Source organism: Chamaea fasciata, unplaced genomic scaffold, assembly GCF_029207755.1.
Source record: "Chamaea fasciata isolate MVZ Bird 193981 ecotype frontalis unplaced genomic scaffold, bChaFas1.0.hap1 SCAF_295, whole genome shotgun sequence".
NCBI lineage: Eukaryota > Metazoa > Chordata > Aves > Passeriformes > Sylviidae > Chamaea > Chamaea fasciata.
The window spans coordinates 20,324-39,493 of NW_027094380.1; the positions used below are offsets into that span (position 1 = coordinate 20,324).

The 19,170-nt window shown below is 47.2% G+C and overlaps 1 long non-coding RNA gene across 1 annotated transcript; it reads left to right on the forward strand.

Annotated features, from left to right (window-relative positions):
- The first annotated feature begins 451 nt into the window (after positions 1–451).
- LOC136305157 (uncharacterized) lies at positions 452–19,016 on the forward strand. The gene is made up of 4 exons (XR_010725083.1): positions 452–571; positions 6,693–7,026; positions 16,672–16,832; positions 18,981–19,016. It is a non-coding gene; the product is annotated as an uncharacterized lncRNA (long non-coding RNA).
- Positions 19,017–19,170: the final 154 nt, after the last annotated feature.

Sequence of the window (19,170 nt, forward strand, 5' to 3'; positions counted from 1 at the left end):
GTGGGGTCGCAGCGTTCAAGGGATCCGGGGACGCTTTGGGGGCGGGCGAATGGGCGCTGAGGGAACAGTTGGGGATCCTGGAAGGGCTGGGGGACACTTGTTTAGTTCAACGTGGTTTTCTGCTCATGAAACGTACGTATTGTATTTAAAACTTAATATTCCATAGGTGTGGGTTCTACAGGCGTAGATATCAATCAATCAAACCTAATATTCTATGTAAGAATGATGTTCTCTATTGTTAAAAGCAAAATGAACCAAAACAAACAAAAAGGAGAGGGTTAACAATTAATGAGAAAGGAACAGAAAAGGTTGTTATGCCACTGTAAACTTTCACTCTGAGTGTACATTTCAAATAATACAGGTGACCCATCTGAAGGAGAATTTCTCCTCAGGGGAAATGTCTTTCTAAAAGTTTCCTTTGTTGCCAGGAGCTGCCTCTGTGCCAGGAGCCCGGCCCAGCTCAGCAGCACAGAAACAGCACAAGGACTTGAATGACCCTCCCGTGGATTTGGTGTTTCCATTCAACTCTGTCCCTGAAAGAGTGTTCCAAAAACTTCTCAAGAACTCAAAGGTAAATTAAAACACTGAAGTTTTTTGCAGTTTTAATGGGACACACAGAGAGACCCAATGGAGAAAGTGTCCCCAGGTTCCATCACTGCAGGCACTGATGACAGGTGGGGACAGACAAGGCAAAGGTGTCTCTGGTGCTGAGCAAACCTGGATGTGTTCCATGAATCCAAAAGGCCAAGGCCTGAGCCCCGGCCCCTGGCAAGGCAGGGATCTGTGGGGCAGGGATCTGTGGGGTAGGGATCTGTGGGGCAGGGATCTGTGGGTCACAGATCTATGGGTCAGGGCTCTCTGGGTCAGGGCTCTGTGGGTCCGGGATCTGTGGATCAGGGCTCTGTGGGTCAGGGCTCAGCCGTGGGTCACAGTACTATGGGTCAGGGCTCTGTGGGTCAGGGCTCTGTGGGGCAGGGCTCTGTGGGTCACAGATCTATGGGTCAGGGCTCTGTGGGGCAGGGCTCTGTGGGTCAGGGCTCTGTGGGTCACAGTACTATGGGTCAGGGCTCTGTGGGGCAGGGCTCTGTGGTCACAGTACTATGGGGCAGGGCTCTGTGGGGCAGGGCTCAGCCGTGGGTCACAGTACTATGGGTCAGGGCTCTGTGGGTCAGGGCTCTGTGGGGCAGGGCTCTGTGGGTCACAGATCTATGGGTCAGGGCTCTGTGGGGCAGGGCTCTGTGGGGCAGGGCTCTGTGGGTCACAGTACTATGGGTCAGGGCTCTGTGGGTCAGGGCTCTGTGGGTCAGGGCTCTGTGGGTCAGGGCTCAGCCGTGGGTCACAGTACTATGGGTCAGGGCTCTGTGGGTCCGGGCTCTGTGGGTCTGTGGGTCAGGGCTCAGCCGTGGGTCACAGATCCGTGGGTCAGGGCTCTGTGGGTCAGGGCTCTGTGGGTCAGGGCTCAGCCGTGGGTCACAGATCTATGGGTCAGGGCTCTGTGGGTCAGGGCTCAGCCGTGGGTCGCAGATCCGTGGGTCAGGGCTCTGTGGGTCAGGGCTCTGTGGGTCAGGGCTCAGCCGTGGGTCACAGATCCGTGGGTCAGGGCTCTGTGGGTCAGGGCTCAGCCGTGGGTCACAGATCCGTGGGTCAGGGCTCAGCCGTGGGGCTCACCGTGGCAGGGGTTGCTCAGGAGGTCACTCGGGGGGCGCCGGATCCTATGGGGCGGCTCCAGCGGCTCCTGTGGGGCAGAGACGGGGGCGGGACAATCTGTGGGGCAGGAGCCATCTGAGGGGCGGGGATGGGATCTGTGGGGCGGGGTTTGGGATTCGGGATCTATGGGGCAGAGGGGGGATCCCTCAAAATTCCCACAAAAATCCCCAAATTTCCCAAAAACTCCAAATTTCCCCCCCCCAAAATTCCAATTTTTTTCCCCGAAAAAATTCCCAAAATTTTTCCCCCCATTTTTCCCAATTTTTTCCCAATTTTTCCCCATTTTTCCCAATTTTTTTCCCAATTTTTCCCAATTTTTTTAATATTCCAAAAGTTTCCCACAGAATCCTCAAAAAATTCCCCCAAAATTTTCCACAAAATTTTCCACAAAAATTCCCAAATTTTTCAAATCCCCCCAAATGTTCCCAATTTTTTTCCCAATTTTCCCAAATTTTGGGGTTTTCCCCCCAAATTTTCCCCAAAAATCCCCCTAAAAACGACCCCAAACCATCAAAAAACCCAAAATTTTCCCGATTTTCCCCCAAAATCCCCTAAAAATTCCCCCCAAAATCCCCAAATTCCCAATTTTCCCCCAAATCTCCCAAAATTTCCCCAAAATTCTCCCAGATTTCCCAAATCCTCCATTTCCCCCCCAAAATTCCCCTAAAAATGACTCCAAAAATCCCAAATTTCCCCCAAATTCTCAAATTTTTACCCCAAATTTCCCCAAATTTGGGGGTTTTTCCCCCAAAACTTTCCGACCTTGAGGGCCACCAGTGGGCGCTCTGCGGGGAGAGAATTTGGCGGATTTTGGGAAAATTTGGGGGAATTTTGGGGAGTTTTGAAGGAATTTTGGGAGAATTTTGAGGATTTGGGGTCATTTTGGGGCAAATTTGGGGGGATTTTTTGGGAAATTTGAGAGAATTTGGGGGAAATTTCGGGTAATTTGGAAAAAATTGGGGGAATTTTGGGGATTTTGGGAAAATTCAGGGGATTTGGGGGGAAATTTTGGGGGATTTTGGGAGGAATTTGGGAAAAAAATTTGGTCTTTTGGGGGGAAATTTGGGGGTTTTTTTCCGGAAATTTGGGGGTTATTTGGGGGAATTTTGGTAAAATTTGGGGAATTTTTGAGGAAATTTTGGGAATTTTTGTGGGCTGTTTATGGGGGGAAATTCAGGAGAATTTTGGTCGATTTTGGGCGGATTTGGGGACAATTTTGCGGGAGATATTTGGGGAATTTTGAAGAATATTGGGGATTTTTGAAGACATTTTGGGAATTTTGGGGGGGATTTTGGTAAAATTTGGGGATTTTTTGCGACTTTTGAGGAAATTTTGGGCATTTTTTTAGATTTTGGAGAAGTTTGAGGGGAATTTTTGGGGAAATTTGGGGCGGATTTTTTTGGGGGGAAATTTGGGACAATTTTGGGGTCATTTGGGGCCTCGGTGTATCCCGTCGGGCCCCGCGGCGCCGATCTGCGCCTTGGTGTATCCCATCGTGCCCCGCGCTGCTTAGCGCCTCGCTGTATCCCGTCATGCCCTGCGGCACTGCTTTGCACCTCGGTGTATCCCGTCATTCCCCACGGCGCCTCTTTGCGCCTCGGTGTATCCCGTCATGCCCCGCGCCTCTTTGCGCCTCGCTGTATCCCGTCATGCCCCGCGCCGCTTTGCGCCTCGGTGTATCCCGTCATGCCCTGCGGCGCTCTGTGCCTCGGTTTATCCCATCATTCCCCCGGCGCCGCTTTGCTCCTCGGCGTACAAATGACGTCACCCGCGTTTATTTTGCCTCTCATTTGCATAAATTTACATAAGGCTGGTGCATCAGTGAGGGGGGAGGGGTCAGAGCCACGCCCAGGCCCCTCCCAGTACAAACCAGTAACTCCCAGTCCCCGTGGTCAGTGACGTCATTCGCGTTTATTGGTGCTCTCATTTACATAAATTTGCATATCGGCGCGGTGGGCGGGGTCAGATCTGCGTTGGCCCCTCGCACTCCCTCCCAGTAGAACCCATTAACCCCCAGGCCCCGCCCAGCTTGTCCCGCCCTTGTTGTCGATCTATATAAGGGAAGGGGGCGTGGCCTGACGAGGGGCGTGGTCGGTTCACCTGTGGGGGGAGGGGCAAAGGTTACACCACGCCCAGAAACCCCGAAACCAGTTTAAACCAGTATAAACCAGTAACCCCCAAACCCACTCCCAGTCCATCCCAGTATAAACTAGTGACTCCCAAACCCTCTCCCAGTCCATCCCAGTACAAACCAGTGACCCCAAACCCACTCCCAGTTCATCCCAGTATAAACCAGTGACCCCCAAACCCACTCCCAGTTCATCCCAGTATAAACCAGTGCCTCCCAGTCCCCGTCCCAGTGCCCTCACCTGTCCATACTGGTTTGAACTGGGATCTCTCGACGCTCAGCAGCCTCCAGGGAGCGGCTCAGGGCCAGGGCCCGGCGCTGGGGGATACCGGGAGTTACTGGTTTATACTGGTTTGTACTGGTTTGGGGGTTTTCCTTACTGGTTTGTACTGGGAGGGGGTTTAGGGGTCACTGGGATGAACTGGGATGAACTGGGAAGGGATTTGGGGTGACTGGTTTGTACTGGTTTATACTGGTTTGGGGTTTTTCTTTACTGGTTTGTACAGGTTTGTACTGGGAGGGGGTTTGGGGGTTTTTTGGGACTTTTGGGGAGAATTTTGGGGATTTTGGGGCATCAAAAATCCCAATTTTCAGTGGGAATTTTGGGTGAATTTGGGGGATTTGGGGGCTTTAAAAATCCAAATTTTTAGTGGGAATTTTGGGGTGAATTTTGGGGGTTTTGGGACTTCAAAAATTCCAATTTTTGGGTGAATTTTGGGGATTTTGGGGCTCCTAAAAATTTTAATTTTTAGTGGGAATTTTGGGGTCATTTTTGGGGATTTGGGGCCTCCAAAAATCTCAATTTTAGTGAGAATTTTGGGGGATTTTTGCTGGGAATTTTGGGGTGAATTTGGGTAATTTTGGGGCTTCAAAAATCCCATTTTTCAGTCAGAATTTTGGGGTCATTTTTTGAGATTTTGGAGCTCTGAAATCCCGATTTTTAATGGGAATTTTTGGGGTCATTTTTGGGGCATTTTGGGTGAATTTTGGGGGATTTTGGGGCTCTAAAAGTTCCAATTTTTAGTGGGAATTTTGGGGTGAATTTAGGGGATTTTGGGTGGAAATTTTGGGGTGAATTTAGGGGATTTTGGGGCTTTAAAAATTCCAATTTTTGGGTGAATTTTTGGGATTTTTGGGGCTCTAAAAATCCCAATTTTTAGTGAGAATTTTGGGGGTTTTTGAGGGATTTTAGGTGGGAATTTTGGGGGGAATTTTGGGGCTTTAAAAATTCCCACTTTCAGCAGGAAATTTTGGGGTGAATTTTGGGGATTTTTGGGCTCTAAAAAATCTCAATTTTAGTGGGAATTTTGGGTGGGAATTTTGGGGTGAATTTGAGGGATTTTGGGGCTTAAAAAATCTCAGTTTTCAGTCAGGATTTTGGGGTCATTTTTTGGGATTTTGGGGCTCTGAAATCTCGATTTTTAGTGGGAATTTTTGGGGTCATTTTTGGGGCATTTTGGGTGAATTTTTGGGGATTTTGGGGCTCTGAAAATCCCAATTTTTAGTGGGAATTTTGGGTTTTAATGGGGGGATTTTTAGTGGGAATTTTGGGGTGAACTTGGGGGATTTTGGGGCTTCTAAAAATCCCATTTTTCAGTCGGAATTTTGGGGTCATTTTCTGGGATTTGGGGGCTCTGAAATCCTGATTTTTAATGGGAATTTTTGGGGTCATTTTGGGGGCATTTTGGGTGAATTTTGGGGGATTTTGGGGCTCTAAAAGTTCCAATTTTTAGTGGGGATTTTGGGGTTTTTTGGGGGGATTTTGGGGCTCTGAAAATCCCAATTTTTAGTTGGAATTTTGGGGTGAATTTTGGGGATTTGGGTGCTTTAAAAATCCCAATTTTCAGTGGGAATTTTTGGAGTAAATTTTTGGGATTTTGGGTGGAAATTTTGGGGTGAATTTTGGGGATTTTAGGGCTTCAAAAATTCGAGTTTTTGGGTGAATTTTTGGGATTCTTGGGGCTCTCAAAATCCCAATTTTTTGGGGGAATTTTGGGGTAAATTTGAGGGATTTTGAGGCTTAAAAAATTTCAGTTTTCAGTGGAAATTTTAGGGTCATTTTTAGGGATTTTGGGTGGAAATTTTGGGGTGAATTTAGGGGATTTTTGGGCTTTAAAAATCTCAATTTTGGGGGGGAATTTTGGAGTAAATTTTTGGGATTTGGGGTGGAAATTTTGGGGTGAATTTAGGGGATTTTAGGGCTTTAAAAATTCCAATTTTTAGTGGGAATTTTGCGGTTTTTTGAGGGATTTTAGGTGGGAATTTTGGGGTGAATTTGGGGGATTTTGGGGCTTTAAAAATCTCAATTTTTTGGGGGAATTTTTGGGATTTGGGGGCTCTAAAAATTCCCACTTTAAGCAGGAAATTTTGGAGTGAATTCTGGGGATCTTTGGGCTCTAAAAATTTCAATTTTAATGGGAATTTTGGGGGAATTTTGGGTGGGAAGTTTGGGGTGAATTTGGGAGCTTTTGGGGCTTAAAAAAATCTCAGTTTTCAGTCGGGATTTTGGGGTCATGTTCTGGGATTTTGGGGCTCTGAAATCCCGATTTTTAGTGGGAATCTTTGGGGTCATTTTTGGGGCATTTTGGGTGAATTTTGGGGGATTTTGGGGCTCTAAAAGTTCCAATTTTTAGTGGGAATTTTGGGGTGATTTTTGGCATTTTGGGGGGAAATTTTGGGGTGAATTTTTAGGGATTTTGGGGCTCTAAAAATCCCAATTTTTAGTGGGAATTTTGGGGTGAATTTTTGGGATTTTGGGTGGAAATTTTGGGGTGAATTTAGGGGATTTTGGGGCTTTAAAAATTTGTCCTGGGTTGAAGTATATTCTATCACCATCTTCATGAACTGTTGAAACCAGGTGAGGCAGTGCTCCCTGCCTCCTCCACTCTGGCTTATCTTCTGTTAATGGCCCATCAGCACCTTTGCTACACAGCTCACAGATAACCCCCTCCTGGACTACCTCCTGTTAATGGGCCCATCAGGCCTTATCACATGACTCACCATCCCATTGTGAGATGCTCCGCCCAGAGGGAGGAACCAAGCATTCCAGCCTGGATATAAGCTGAGACTCTGAACACCAGAGGGGCGCTTACCCACTGGATTCCCAGAGGACCCGAGCTACGAGACCTTTCTACAGGATCACTGCTTCAGGAAGACCACCTCATCTGGACTGCTTCCATCACTGCGCTCAGGTTGTATTCTGACTCTGTCAGTGGTCTTTTGCATTATTGCATCTATTTTAGTTTACTTTCTTTCCTTTTTTTTTTTTTTCCTATTAAATTGTATCTCTGACTTGGAGCCTCTCATTTGTTTTGCTTCCAAACCACTACACATGGAAAAGAAAAAGCCCATTTTAGTTATTAATACAGTTGTTCACGTTCCATCACAATCAGAAGACAGCATAATTAACTATTAGCATATTATTTGAGAATCAAAGCTTCCAGCCAGAAAAACTGCCTGTCAAGAGATGTCAGTAAGAAGAGGCAGCCATAGTACGGAGACCACACAGTTCCTCGTGCCCACACGTTCCCAGTGCACGATGCAAGTAATCATCAAAAGCACAGCTGAGACAGAATACAGTAATAGAAAGTTAACGACTTACACCATTTGCACCATAAGAATGCAGTAAGAGGAGGGAGCTCAGGCAAATACAGTTACAAAGTAGGTTGAAAAGCAGCTCGTCTTACTAATCAGAACAGCATTGAGCAGTACAATGTGCAGAATTCAGAGACAACGTAACAAAAATATTATCTAGCAAATAATATATGCCTGTGGTTAAAGATCGAAATTATGACACCCATTCCTGGTTTTGCCAGCTCTCCTGTGAAATTGTGAGGAGGCTCCACTTCTCCATCATTAAAATGGGGATCACAGGAAATTCTTGTTACTTGGAATGCTAAAGTTTACTTAAACTTTCAAATTCTGCGTATAGGATACTGCAGAAGGAGTGTTTTCAGTTTTATTTAAGTCTTGAATTTTAAGCACAGTGGAAATGAATGAAAACACAGTTAAGTTAAACTCTGGTGCTTATTTGTCCCTGGACCTTTTGGATAAAAGTCCCTCTGGACTAAAAATCTGAGGAAAACTAGTAACAGCAGGGAAAGTCAATTGCATTCATAAGTAGAAATGAAAGCTATGTAAGGTGAAGAAACTCGTGTGGCATGCGTCAATGGAACCAGTCCTAGTTATTAGTTACTAGTCGCGGCGAGCAGGCGCTTTCTCGCTTCCCAGGCTAGGAGACGCACTTTCCGTGCCGCAGAAGCTTCTCTGCTTGTGGAGAGAACCAGTCCACCAGGCCATTGCTATTCCAATTTAAACATTCAGTTCCACTCTCTGCCGTGCTCCAGATACCCCTATATGTTACTCCAGTGTCTTTGTAGCATTTAACTTCAGTATCTGAAAACAAGGTAAGATCTGAAAATCTAAGGACAGCATACCAATTCTTTTCCCTGACAGTTTCCCCAGTCTCTGTTCTGTTTAAACTTGGCTCTCAAATGTCTTGTCTAGTAAGTCAGTGAAAATGCCCTGTCAGGCAGTCTGTAAGTGTATATGAAGGTCTTCAGTTACAAAATTTAGAGTTTTATTAAGAGACACCTAGAACAACCAAGATGTGCTTAAAAGTTTGTTGGGGGTTAGGTTTGTTCCTTCTTTCTCTAAAGAATTTTTTCCCCACAAGTTACCAAGGAGATCAAGTGTTGGATACTTGAGAGTACTTAACTGAAACAAAGAGGTGGACAAAAGGTGGAAGGGGGAGATAACGCAGGTAAAAGACAAAGCTTGAGGCAGCGGCGTGCTTTTCTGCTTCCGGCGTTCGGGGAGACGCGTGTCTGCCGCTCCTGGAGGAGCTCAGCTGCCGAAAAGCACGCGGAGGGGAGAACGGCTGTTGCTGGCTGGAGGAGTTTCACTGTGGCCAAAGGGATCCAGTCCTGGGAAATCTACTATCACCGGTTCGGCCTGAATCCGGAGTTTTCCCAGCCACCCGCGGGGAGCTGGTCCAGGCCCTGCCTCTCCTTCGGCTTTCTTCGGCGCTGCTCCTCTTGCTGCAGCGTGACCCTGCACCCCCTGCCCTGCCGGGACATCCTGCCCCTGCCTGCCGGGACACCCTGCCATCCCAGCTCCCAGCCCGGGACTTTTCCACTGTTCCAGCTTGGTGCTCTGAGGATCCTGCAGGGACACCGAAACCAAACTGCCCTGGGTTTTGTGAAACAAAGCCCTCAAGGTTCTTGGTACTGTTGTCGTTTGTCATTAATGCTGTAGTTGTTTGGTGGGGGGGGGGGGGAGGTTTTTTTTTTGTGTTTGTTTGCTTTGTATTACATACTAGTAAAGAACTGCTATTCCTATTTCCCAAATCTTTGCCAAAGAGCCTCTGATTGTAATTTTACCTAGCAGATACCTGTCTTCCTAAACCAAGACAAATTTTGGCACCCAAGTGTGGGGCTTGAGGGCACTGAGAAAAGAAAAGGGAAGAGAAATAGCAGTTCTTAACTAACCTAGTACTTTCTTTTGTGTGCGTTGGATATAAAAACCTCATTAGGCTGCATCATGTGGTCTAACTTAGCCTGGTTTGGGTGGCATGTGGTTGTGGCTGTATTCCTTCCATTTGCAGGCCCTTATCTAAACATGGGCCCTATAACTAAGGCTACTGTGACTGTCATCCAGTTTATTTTATGGCTTAATAAGGTGAAGAACTCATGTATTTTTAATTTCCTCTGGAAGGCAGGCACATGGATTCAGGGCTATCGTACACTAACTGTGTGTTTTTGGAGTTACTTTAACAATGGTACCTACTGGGAGGAAATGACACCGGGGGAAGTTTCTTTTTCCCAACCCTTTACCCACCTCTTTGGGTCTGCCCCACCAGTTTTTGAAGGGTTTAAATCCTCTCTGAATGCTAATGATATCATACAATGGCTGGTGCTGCTAATATGCGTATTCTGTTTAGCATTCTGAGATAAGGGAAGATTGACCTGGATAACCACCCTGATACCTACCCCACAGAATAGGGATGATACCCCAGAGCCTGACTCTGCCCCACAGCCTGCCTCAGAAAGGACCCACCCGGATTGGGTTGAGGTTCTGGTAAAAGAGATAGGCCAAATGCTGAAGGAGTACATTTCCCCAGCTCATGAAAAACCCTCCCCCTGCCCCGAGAAGGCAGAGACTGATGGTGCAGCAGTGGAACCCACAGATGTTACAACTGTCCAGGTTCCAGCTGAACCACAAGGGCAGCCACAGCCAGCAGCAGTCGCCCCTGTGGAAACAAGGAAGTGTAAAGTGAAATCGTCAGATCCTGATATTAAGGGTAAGAAAGGAGGGTCCTCACAGCCCACAGAAGAGCCACAGGTTGAGATCATCACTGAGTCCCTGACATATGAAAGTCTACGTAATCTGCAAAAAGATATTGCACGACGAGGACGTGAGGCTTATACAGCCTGGCTACTCCGAGTCTGGGACCTTATGGGTACAGGTGTGCAACTGGATAGTGCTGAAGCAAGGAATTTGGGACCCTTGACCCAGGACTCAGGTATAAATCAGGTATTTGTAAGAGAGCAAGGGCCCCTTTCCCTTTGGGAACGACTTCTAATGAGTGTGAGAGAGAGATTTGTCCACAGAGACAGAATGCAAGAGCACAACAATAGAATGCGATGGAAGACCCTTGAGGAAGGAATCCAACAGTTGAGAGAAGTGGCAGTATTGGAAGTACTTTTTGGGAGGACCGGACAGCATGATAATGACCCCGACAAGGTTAAATGCACAGGGCACATGTTGTGGAATCTGGCAACTCATGGACCATCCCAATACGCCACATTCATCGCAACAATTAATGCCGAGGATAACCGAGAGACAGTGGGTTCTGTTGCCAACAAGCTCAGAAATTATGAAAGTATGATCAGTGGCCCAATGCAGGCTCATGTCTCTGCGGTGGTGAAAGAACTCAAAGAGGAGATGAGGGAAATAAGAGAGGAGATGAGAAGGAACAGTTCCCATGTAGCACCGGTGCGAGTCACAGGCCCCAGAATCAGAGCCCAACATCCCCCAGCGAGAGAGAGAGGGTACACCCCTCGTGCTGACCTGTGGTTTTATCTGCGGGACCATGGGGAGGACATGGGAGCGTGGCATGGGAAACCTACTTCTGTCCTGGCAGCACGGGTACGTGAGCTCAAGGAGAGAAACGCTAACAGAGGGAGTTCCACTAGAATGAAGGTAGCCTCAGCCTCCCATGAGCAAGCTGCCAGGTATTACGGAGGTGGGAATGCTGTGTCAGATTCCCTCGAAGGAACCTCTACCATGTACGTCCAAGAAGGGAATAATAACCAGTGCTAGAGGGGCCCTGCCTCTAGCCAGGAAGAGGCACGGGAAAATCGGGTTTTTTGGACTGTGTGGATTCGATGGCCTGGCACATCAGAGCCACAAAAATATGAAGCTTTAGTAGATACTGGGTCGCAGTGTACTCTAATGCCATCAGGACATGTGGGGGCAGAACCGATTTCCATTGCCGGGGTGACGGGGGGATCACAGGAACTGACTCTGGTTGAAGCCGAGGTGAGCCTGACCGGGAAGGAGTGGCAGAAACTTCCGATTGTGACCGGCCCAGAGGCTCCATGTATTCTGGGCATAGACTTCCTCAGGAATGGATATTATAAAGACCCTAAAGGACTCAGATGGGCTTTTGGAATAGCTGCTGTGGAGACAGAGAACATTAAGCAGTTGAACACCTTGCCGGGACTATCAGAGAACCCATCTGCAGTGGGACTCCTGAAGGTAGAAGAACAACAAGTACCTGTTGCCACCTCGACAGTGCACCGTCGGCAGTATCGGACAAATCGGGACGCCGTGATCCCCATCCACAAGATGATCCGTGAGCTGGAGAGCCAAGGGGTGGTCAGCAAAACCCACTCACCCTTCAACAGCCCCATCTGGCCTGTGCGCAAGTCTGATGGAGAATGGAGACTGACTGTGGACTATCGTGCATTGAATGAAGTGACTCCACCGCTGAGCGCTGCTGTGCCGGACATGCTGGAACTTCAGTACGAGCTGGAGTCCAAGGCAGCGAGGTGGTATGCCACTATTGACATTGCCAATGCATTTTTCTCCATTCCTCTGGCTGCAGAATGCAGGCCTCAGTTTGCTTTCACCTGGAGGGGCGTGCAGTACACCTGGAACCGGCTGCCCCAGGGGTGGAAACACAGCCCCACCATCTGCCATGGGCTGATCCAGGCTGCACTGGAGAAAGGTGAGGCTCCGGAACATCTACAGTACATTGATGACATCATTGTGTGGGGAAAGACTGCAGCTGAAGTGTTCGAGAAAGGAGAGAGGATCATCCAGATTTTGCTGAAAGCCGGGTTTGCCATCAAGAAGAGCAAAGTCAAGGGACCTGCCAGAGAGATCCAGTTCCTGGGAGTAAAGTGGCAAGATGGACGGCGGCAGATCCCCACTGAGGTCATTGATAAGATCACAGCAATGTCTCCACCGACCAGCAAAAAGGAAACACAAGCTTTCCTAGGAGCCATAGGTTTTTGGAGGATGCACATTCCTGAGTACAGTCAGATCGTGAGCCCTCTCTACCTGGTTACCCGCAAGAAAAACAATTTCCACTGGGGCCCTGAACAGCAACAAGCCTTTGCCCAGATCAAGCAGGAGATTGCTCATGCAGTAGCCCTTGGCCCAGTCAGGACGGGACCAGATGTGAAGAATGTGCTTTATTCTGCAGCCGGGAACAACGGTTTGTCCTGGAGCCTTTGGCAGAAGGTGCCAGGGGAGACCCGAGGCCGACCACTGGGATTCTGGAGTCGAAGTTACAGAGGATCTGAAGCCAACTACACTCCCACAGAGAAGGAGATCTTGGCCGCCTATGAAGGAGTTCAAGTCGCCTCAGAAGTGATTGGCACAGAAGCACAACTCCTCTTGGCACCCCGACTACCAGTGCTGGGGTGGATGTTTAAAGGAAAGGCTCCCTCCACACACCATGCCACTGATGCCACATGGAGCAAATGGACTGCCCTCATCACACAGCGTGCCCGTATTGGAAACCCAAATCGCCCTGGGATTTTGGAGATAATTACAAACTGGCCGGAAGGAGAAAACTTCGGTCTCACGGACGAAGAGGAGCAGGTACAAGTGACACGGGCTGAAGAAGCTCCTCCGTACAACCAACTGCCAGCAGAAGAAACACACTACGCTCTCTTCACTGACGGTTCCTGTCGCATCGTGGGAATGAACCGTAAGTGGAAAGCAGCCGTATGGAGCCCCACACGACAGGTTGCAGAAGCCACTGAAGGAGAAGGGGGATCAAGTCAGCTTGCTGAACTCAAAGCTGTTCAATTAGCCCTTGACATTGCTGAAAGAGAGAAGTGGCCAAAGCTCTACCTCTACACTGATTCGTGGATGGTAGCCAATGCTCTGTGGGGCTGGCTGGAAAGGTGGAAAAAGGCCAACTGGCAGCGTAGAGGAAAACCAATCTGGGCTGCTGATGAATGGAAGGACGTTGCCACTCGTTTAGAGAAGCTGCCTGTGAAAGTCCGCCATGTAGATGCCCATGTTCCCAAGAGTCGGGCTAATGAGGAACACCAAAACAACAAGCAGGTAGATCAGGCTGCCAAGATAGAAGTGTCAAAGATAGATTTAGATTGGCAACACAAGGGAGAGTTGTTCCTAGCCCGATGGGCCCATGATGCCTCGGGTCATCAGGGCAGAGATGCCACCTATAAGTGGGCCCGAGACCGAGGGGTGGATTTAACCATGGACAGTATTTCTCAGGTTATCCATGACTGTGAGACATGTGCTGCAATCAAGCAAGCCAAGCGGGTGAAGCCCTTATGGTATGGTGGGCGGTGGTCCAAATATAAATATGGGGAAGCCTGGCAGATTGACTACATCACCCTTCCCCAAACCCGCCAGGGCAAGCGTTATGTGCTAACCATAGTGGAAGCCACCACTGGATGGTTGGAGACCTACCCTGTGCCTCATGCTACTGCCCGGAACACCATCCTGGGCCTGGAAAAACAAGTCCTGTGGAGACATGGCACCCCTGAGAGAATCGAGTCGGACAATGGGACTCATTTCAAGAATAGTCTTATAAGCACCTGGGCTAGAGAACATGGCACTGAGTGGGTGTACCATATTCCTTATCATGCACCAGCGGCCGGGAAAGTTGAACGGTGCAATGGCCTGCTTAAAACTACCTTGAAAGCACTGGGTGGGGGAACCTTTAAGAATTGGGATACTAATTTAGCAAAGGCCACCTGGTTGGTGAACACTCGAGGTTCCACCAACCGAGCAGGTCCTGCCCAATCTGAGCCCTTGCAAAAGACAGACGGAGATAAGGTTCCAGTGGTACACATGAGAGGTATGCTGGGAAAAACTGTTTGGATTAATCCTGCCTCCAGCAAAGACAATCCCATCCGTGGGGTTGTCTTCGCTCAGGGACCAGGTTGCACCTGGTGGGTGATGCAAAAGGATGGAGAGACCCGATGCATACCTCAAGGGGACCTTGTTTTGGGGTGAACTACCCATGACAATGTGGCTGCATCCATATTTGCATATATATATATCTATTTTTAACAGTTAAAACTCAATGTAATATGTTGGTATGGGAAAAAAATTCGGGGTGGATAATGTTGGGGGTTAGGTTTGTTCCTTCTTTCTCTAAAGAATTTTTTCCCCTCAAGTTACCAAGGAGATCAAGTGTTGGATACTTGAGAGTACTTAACTGAAACAAAGAGGTGGACAAAAGGTGGAAGGGGGAGATAACGCAGGTAAAAGACAAAGCTTGAGGCAGCGGCGTGCTTTTCTGCTTCCGGCGTTCGGGGAGACGCGTGTCGGCCGCTCCTGGAGGAGCTCAGCTGCCAAAAAGCACGCGGAGGGGAGAACGGCTGTTGCTGGCTGGAGGAGTTTCACTGTGGCCAAAGGGATCCAGTCCTGGGAAATCTACTATCACCGGTTCGGCCTGAATCCGGAGTTTTCCCAGCCACCCGCGGGGAGCTGGTCCAGGCCCTGCCTCTCCTTCGGCTTTCTTCGGCGCTGCTCCTCTTGCTGCAGCGTGACCCTGCACCCCCTGCCCTGCCGGGACATCCTGCCCCTGCCTGCCGGGACACCCTGCCATCCCAGCGACCAGCCCGGGACTTTTCCACTGTTCTAGCTTGGTGCTCTGAGGATCCTGCAGGGACACCGAAACCAAACTGCCCTGGGTTTTGTGAAACAAAGCCCTCAAGGTTCTTGGTACTGTTGTCGTTTGTCATTAATGCTGTAGTTGTTTGGTGGGGGGGGGGGAGTTTTTTTTTTGTGTTTGTTTGCTTTGTATTACATACTAGTAAAGAACTGCTATTCCTATTTCCCAAATCTTTGCCAAAGAGCCTCTGATTGTAATTTTACCTAGCAGATACCTGTCTTCCTAAACCAAGACAAAGTTCTTTGTAGTATTAGCTTTAGAATAAAAAAAGACAACTTACTAGAGAGCCTAGCCTACAGCAGGAGCTTCTGAGTATCTCATCCTTGTGTACTGCACAGCTAACCCCAATAGCATTGTTCACAGCAGTTGCTGCGGTATACTCACCTATTTCACACCGCTTCCCTGAGAAACCTTGGTGGCACTGGCAGATGAAGAGCTGTGGGGAATAATATGCCTGTGGACACTGGCCACCATTGTAGCCTTTATTTCTGGTGCAGGCTGTGGAATAAGCAAAAGCCAGGAAATACTGTTAGATTTCACAGAAGCAAGAAGCTGGAAATGTAGACACACCTTTCATTTTCCTGTCAGTCTCTTTTAGCCTGTTCTGTTTTTCCCTACCCACCTGTTATTGCCATGTGCTTACAGCCTTTTTGTGTAGCGCTTCAATTTTTTCTCTGTTTCATTCTCTCCACATATTCTATCAGACTTTCTCAGCTCCATGCCCACTCCCACTTAGTCCCGCCCATGACAGTGTATACTGGTATTTTCTTTTCTATCCTCTTCTATTCCCAGACAAATTTTCTGTGCAGTAACTCTGGCCCTGACAGTGGATGATTAGATGGACAAGCTCTCACCATTTCCTTTTTCTTTGTCATAGTTACCTCTGACAGGCACAGTGTGGCAGTGACTCCAACCACTGCCACACCTACAGTATTTGATTCTGCTCCCTGAAAGCCTCAGCCAGGTCCCCCTGTATTGGTAAATTTCTGCAGATGAATTATCTGTGCAAATGGCTGTAATCAGAGAAAGGAAATCCTCTTTTAGTTCAGGGAAAAGACCTGGCTGAGCAAAAGGACTCCCTTCTATTTCCAGGAGAAAAGCATCTGTGATGGGAGCATCTGTCTAATGGGTTGCCCTTTTTCCTTCTCCGACCACAATTGTCCCATCTCTCTTGCTGCTGTGCTGCCAAATGTACTGTTCCACTATTGACTCGTCTCTCTTTCTTTCAAGAAGAGCAGAGGGAGGGGAAAACTTTGTTGTGGATGGTATTAACGCTCTGGTATTTTGCCTTCTGAATCTCTCATCCACATAACCATGACAAAAAGCTCTCAGGCTCTGTTTCCTCAGCATGATTTGCATTCCCCTCCCATGTTCATAATGCTCCAGCTAACATGGTTTTAGTTAGCCTGGCTTACCTCTAGATCTGGCTCCTCGTTTGAAACGCATGTGTAAGCCCTGCAAGCAAAGAAGGTTAATTCTGTGAGTAACTGCTCTCTTAAAAAAGATGAGAGAACAAGTGCCTTCAAAGAGTCAGTCCTTTTCTTAAGGGCATATAAATCAGGAAGCTCTGAGGAATTGTCTGCCCTCTTGTCAGACAGTACAGTGAAAAGTGCCTCTAGTACCTCAGTATGGGTTCCTAAGAATTGTAAATCATTTTGTTCCACAGATTACCAGGTGATTGCTTGTCATCTGAGTGAGGTGAATTTGGGATATGCCGTACTCACATTGTGTGTGAAGTCATTATGTGTTCTTGGGGCGTTGCAAATGCTAACTAAAGCTTGCCAGCTTTCTGCTATTTGAAGGAGGTTCAAGCAAATAATTTCCAAGGTAGGTACAGTCAACAAGCAGTTACTTTTGCTCACTGACATGCAGTTTCCCCGTGAGACTTTGTAGCTTGATTATCTTTAAGAGACATGTCTCTTGCAGCCAGTTAAATGAAATATTTTGGATAAAGTTTAATGGAGGAAACCAATTTAGAAAGCTTCTTTGATTAGGCCACAAGAGAAAGAAGATAAGAAGGAGGAAATGTGGGATAGCAATTTTTTGAGAAAGGGAGTAAACGTTCTGGAATTGTGTAGCATTTACTCAAGCTGTGTGTGGTGTGAGGCTTAAAGTGAGGGGACAAGGGAACCACTGACGTGCAGTTTTAAGTGAGAATAGTGATGAAGATGATGACCATAGAAGACGGAAGGCTGGTTACAATGGAGTTCTTATTAACAGTGAAAGGTGACAGTGAACAGATACACCAAGAATACCCGGAGAAGACTTGTTTACTTGCAAGTCTTGAAATGAAAACGAGCCAGGATAACACATAACACATCCACAATGATAGACCACTTTGTAACATTTTTCTTCCTCTGATTTGTAGTGAGCTAAGCAGATTCTCATTCTGTCTGATGCAGACAGCTGCAGCCAATGGCAAAGAAATGCTGCTGAAAATACAGGAAGATGGCAAGAGAATTATTTGATGCCTTAGCCTCTTACCTGGCACTGGACAGTCATGATTGCTCCTACCAGCACAAGGAGACATGGGAGCTTGCCTTCCATTCGGAGTGTTTTTCACATCAGCTCTAAAGATCAAATTATCTGTAGAGACAAAAGATAGGATGTTGAACAAAGGAAGTTTACAGTGTGAATGGAGTTCAAGGTGTAACTTTAAATGAAAGTTTTAAATGATGAGAATTCTTTTTATACATTTTTTCAACCCATCACTTCTCAGCTGTCTGGTCTAACTGTCCTGGTCTTCCTAGGGAAACTGCCAGGCTGGATCCAGATGTGCTTTTACTTGATAAACTTAGAAACTCGATAAGCTAAAGCACACTCATTTACATCTGGAGGAAACTGAGAGAGTGCTTCCTGGGGAATAATACAGAAGTAAATTCCAAGTACTTTTTCCCTAAATTGTAGGATGCCAAGAGTAGTACCATGTGCACTATTAGAGAGATGGGCTTATCTGATGATGCAGTGTAATGGTGATTTAAATGCGTTAATTGAGATTCTGATTACTGACACCTACTTAAGAGATCTCTTGCAGAGGGTCTGCTGAAGGGTCAGTTTGTGTTAACTGTGGTTTAAGAGGATCTGCATTTCTTGTAGACTGCTACTTTGGGTGAGAGTGAAGATTCTCTCTTGTGTAGAGAATGTGTAGGCAAAATGACTTTGCTTGATGATAGGTGAGGACTTATTTTCAATATTTCTACCGATTCTTCCCAACTAAGCCTTTAGTTTTTACTAGTATCATACGCTTTTGCTAAAAAGGCAGAGTTATGGCAATGGTCTGGCAGGCTAGCTTTTTTTCTGATAGTCTCATTTATTTGTTGCAGCATCTTTCTGTATGTCCCTTCTATGCAGTCACAACTATACATTATTCCCTCTAATCTCTTCAGCAGCTTTACACTTCAAAGCCCTCTTCAATCCACCAAGAAGAGTTTCTGCTTTCTCCAAATCGATTTACATAGTCTGACTCATCTATCAGTACTCTTGGGAGAGAACCTTCATTGATACCTAGTGGAAGATTGTAAGGTGTCATGTAGATGTGGTACCATTGTGGGGTAGGTGCATCTGTAGGCTGTACCCTTCCTGAAAGTGATGAACTCTTGTCTGTCATAGGAAGAGATAACACATGGTAGTTCTAATCCTAAGGCTTTTCTGACCTTTGCTATAATCTGCCCATAGCTAAAACACAGACCTTAGGCCTCAGATGGGAGTTGATACTGTCAGGCAAAGAGGGATGGAACAAATAGGAGGATGAAAACGGGATGACAGTGACTTCTTTCATCTTCTTTCCCATGCAATTAAACCAAGGCACAAAGCTGTAATTGCTGCTACCGCAAGTCACAGTCCATAGAGTTTTGTGCTTCTGGAGAATTTAATTGCTGTTGCTGAAACTTCTTGCATCCCTGAGAATTTGTGGAACTCTGGAGTTCCCTCGGGATAGAGAAGGGAAAGACTACATTCTGTGTTCCTTACTTGCAGTACCTGGACCAGCTGGAGAATTGCTGTGGCTTGCGGGAAGAAGCTATTCTTATCTTGTTATCTGACATTGGTAAGTGGTGGCAGTACCTTCAGTTGTCTGAACTATGGAAACCCTTTTAGTCCTGAGTCCACTCTCCAGATATACAGTAGTGACCTTAGTGACTCCATTTCAGATTGATCTTTTATGATC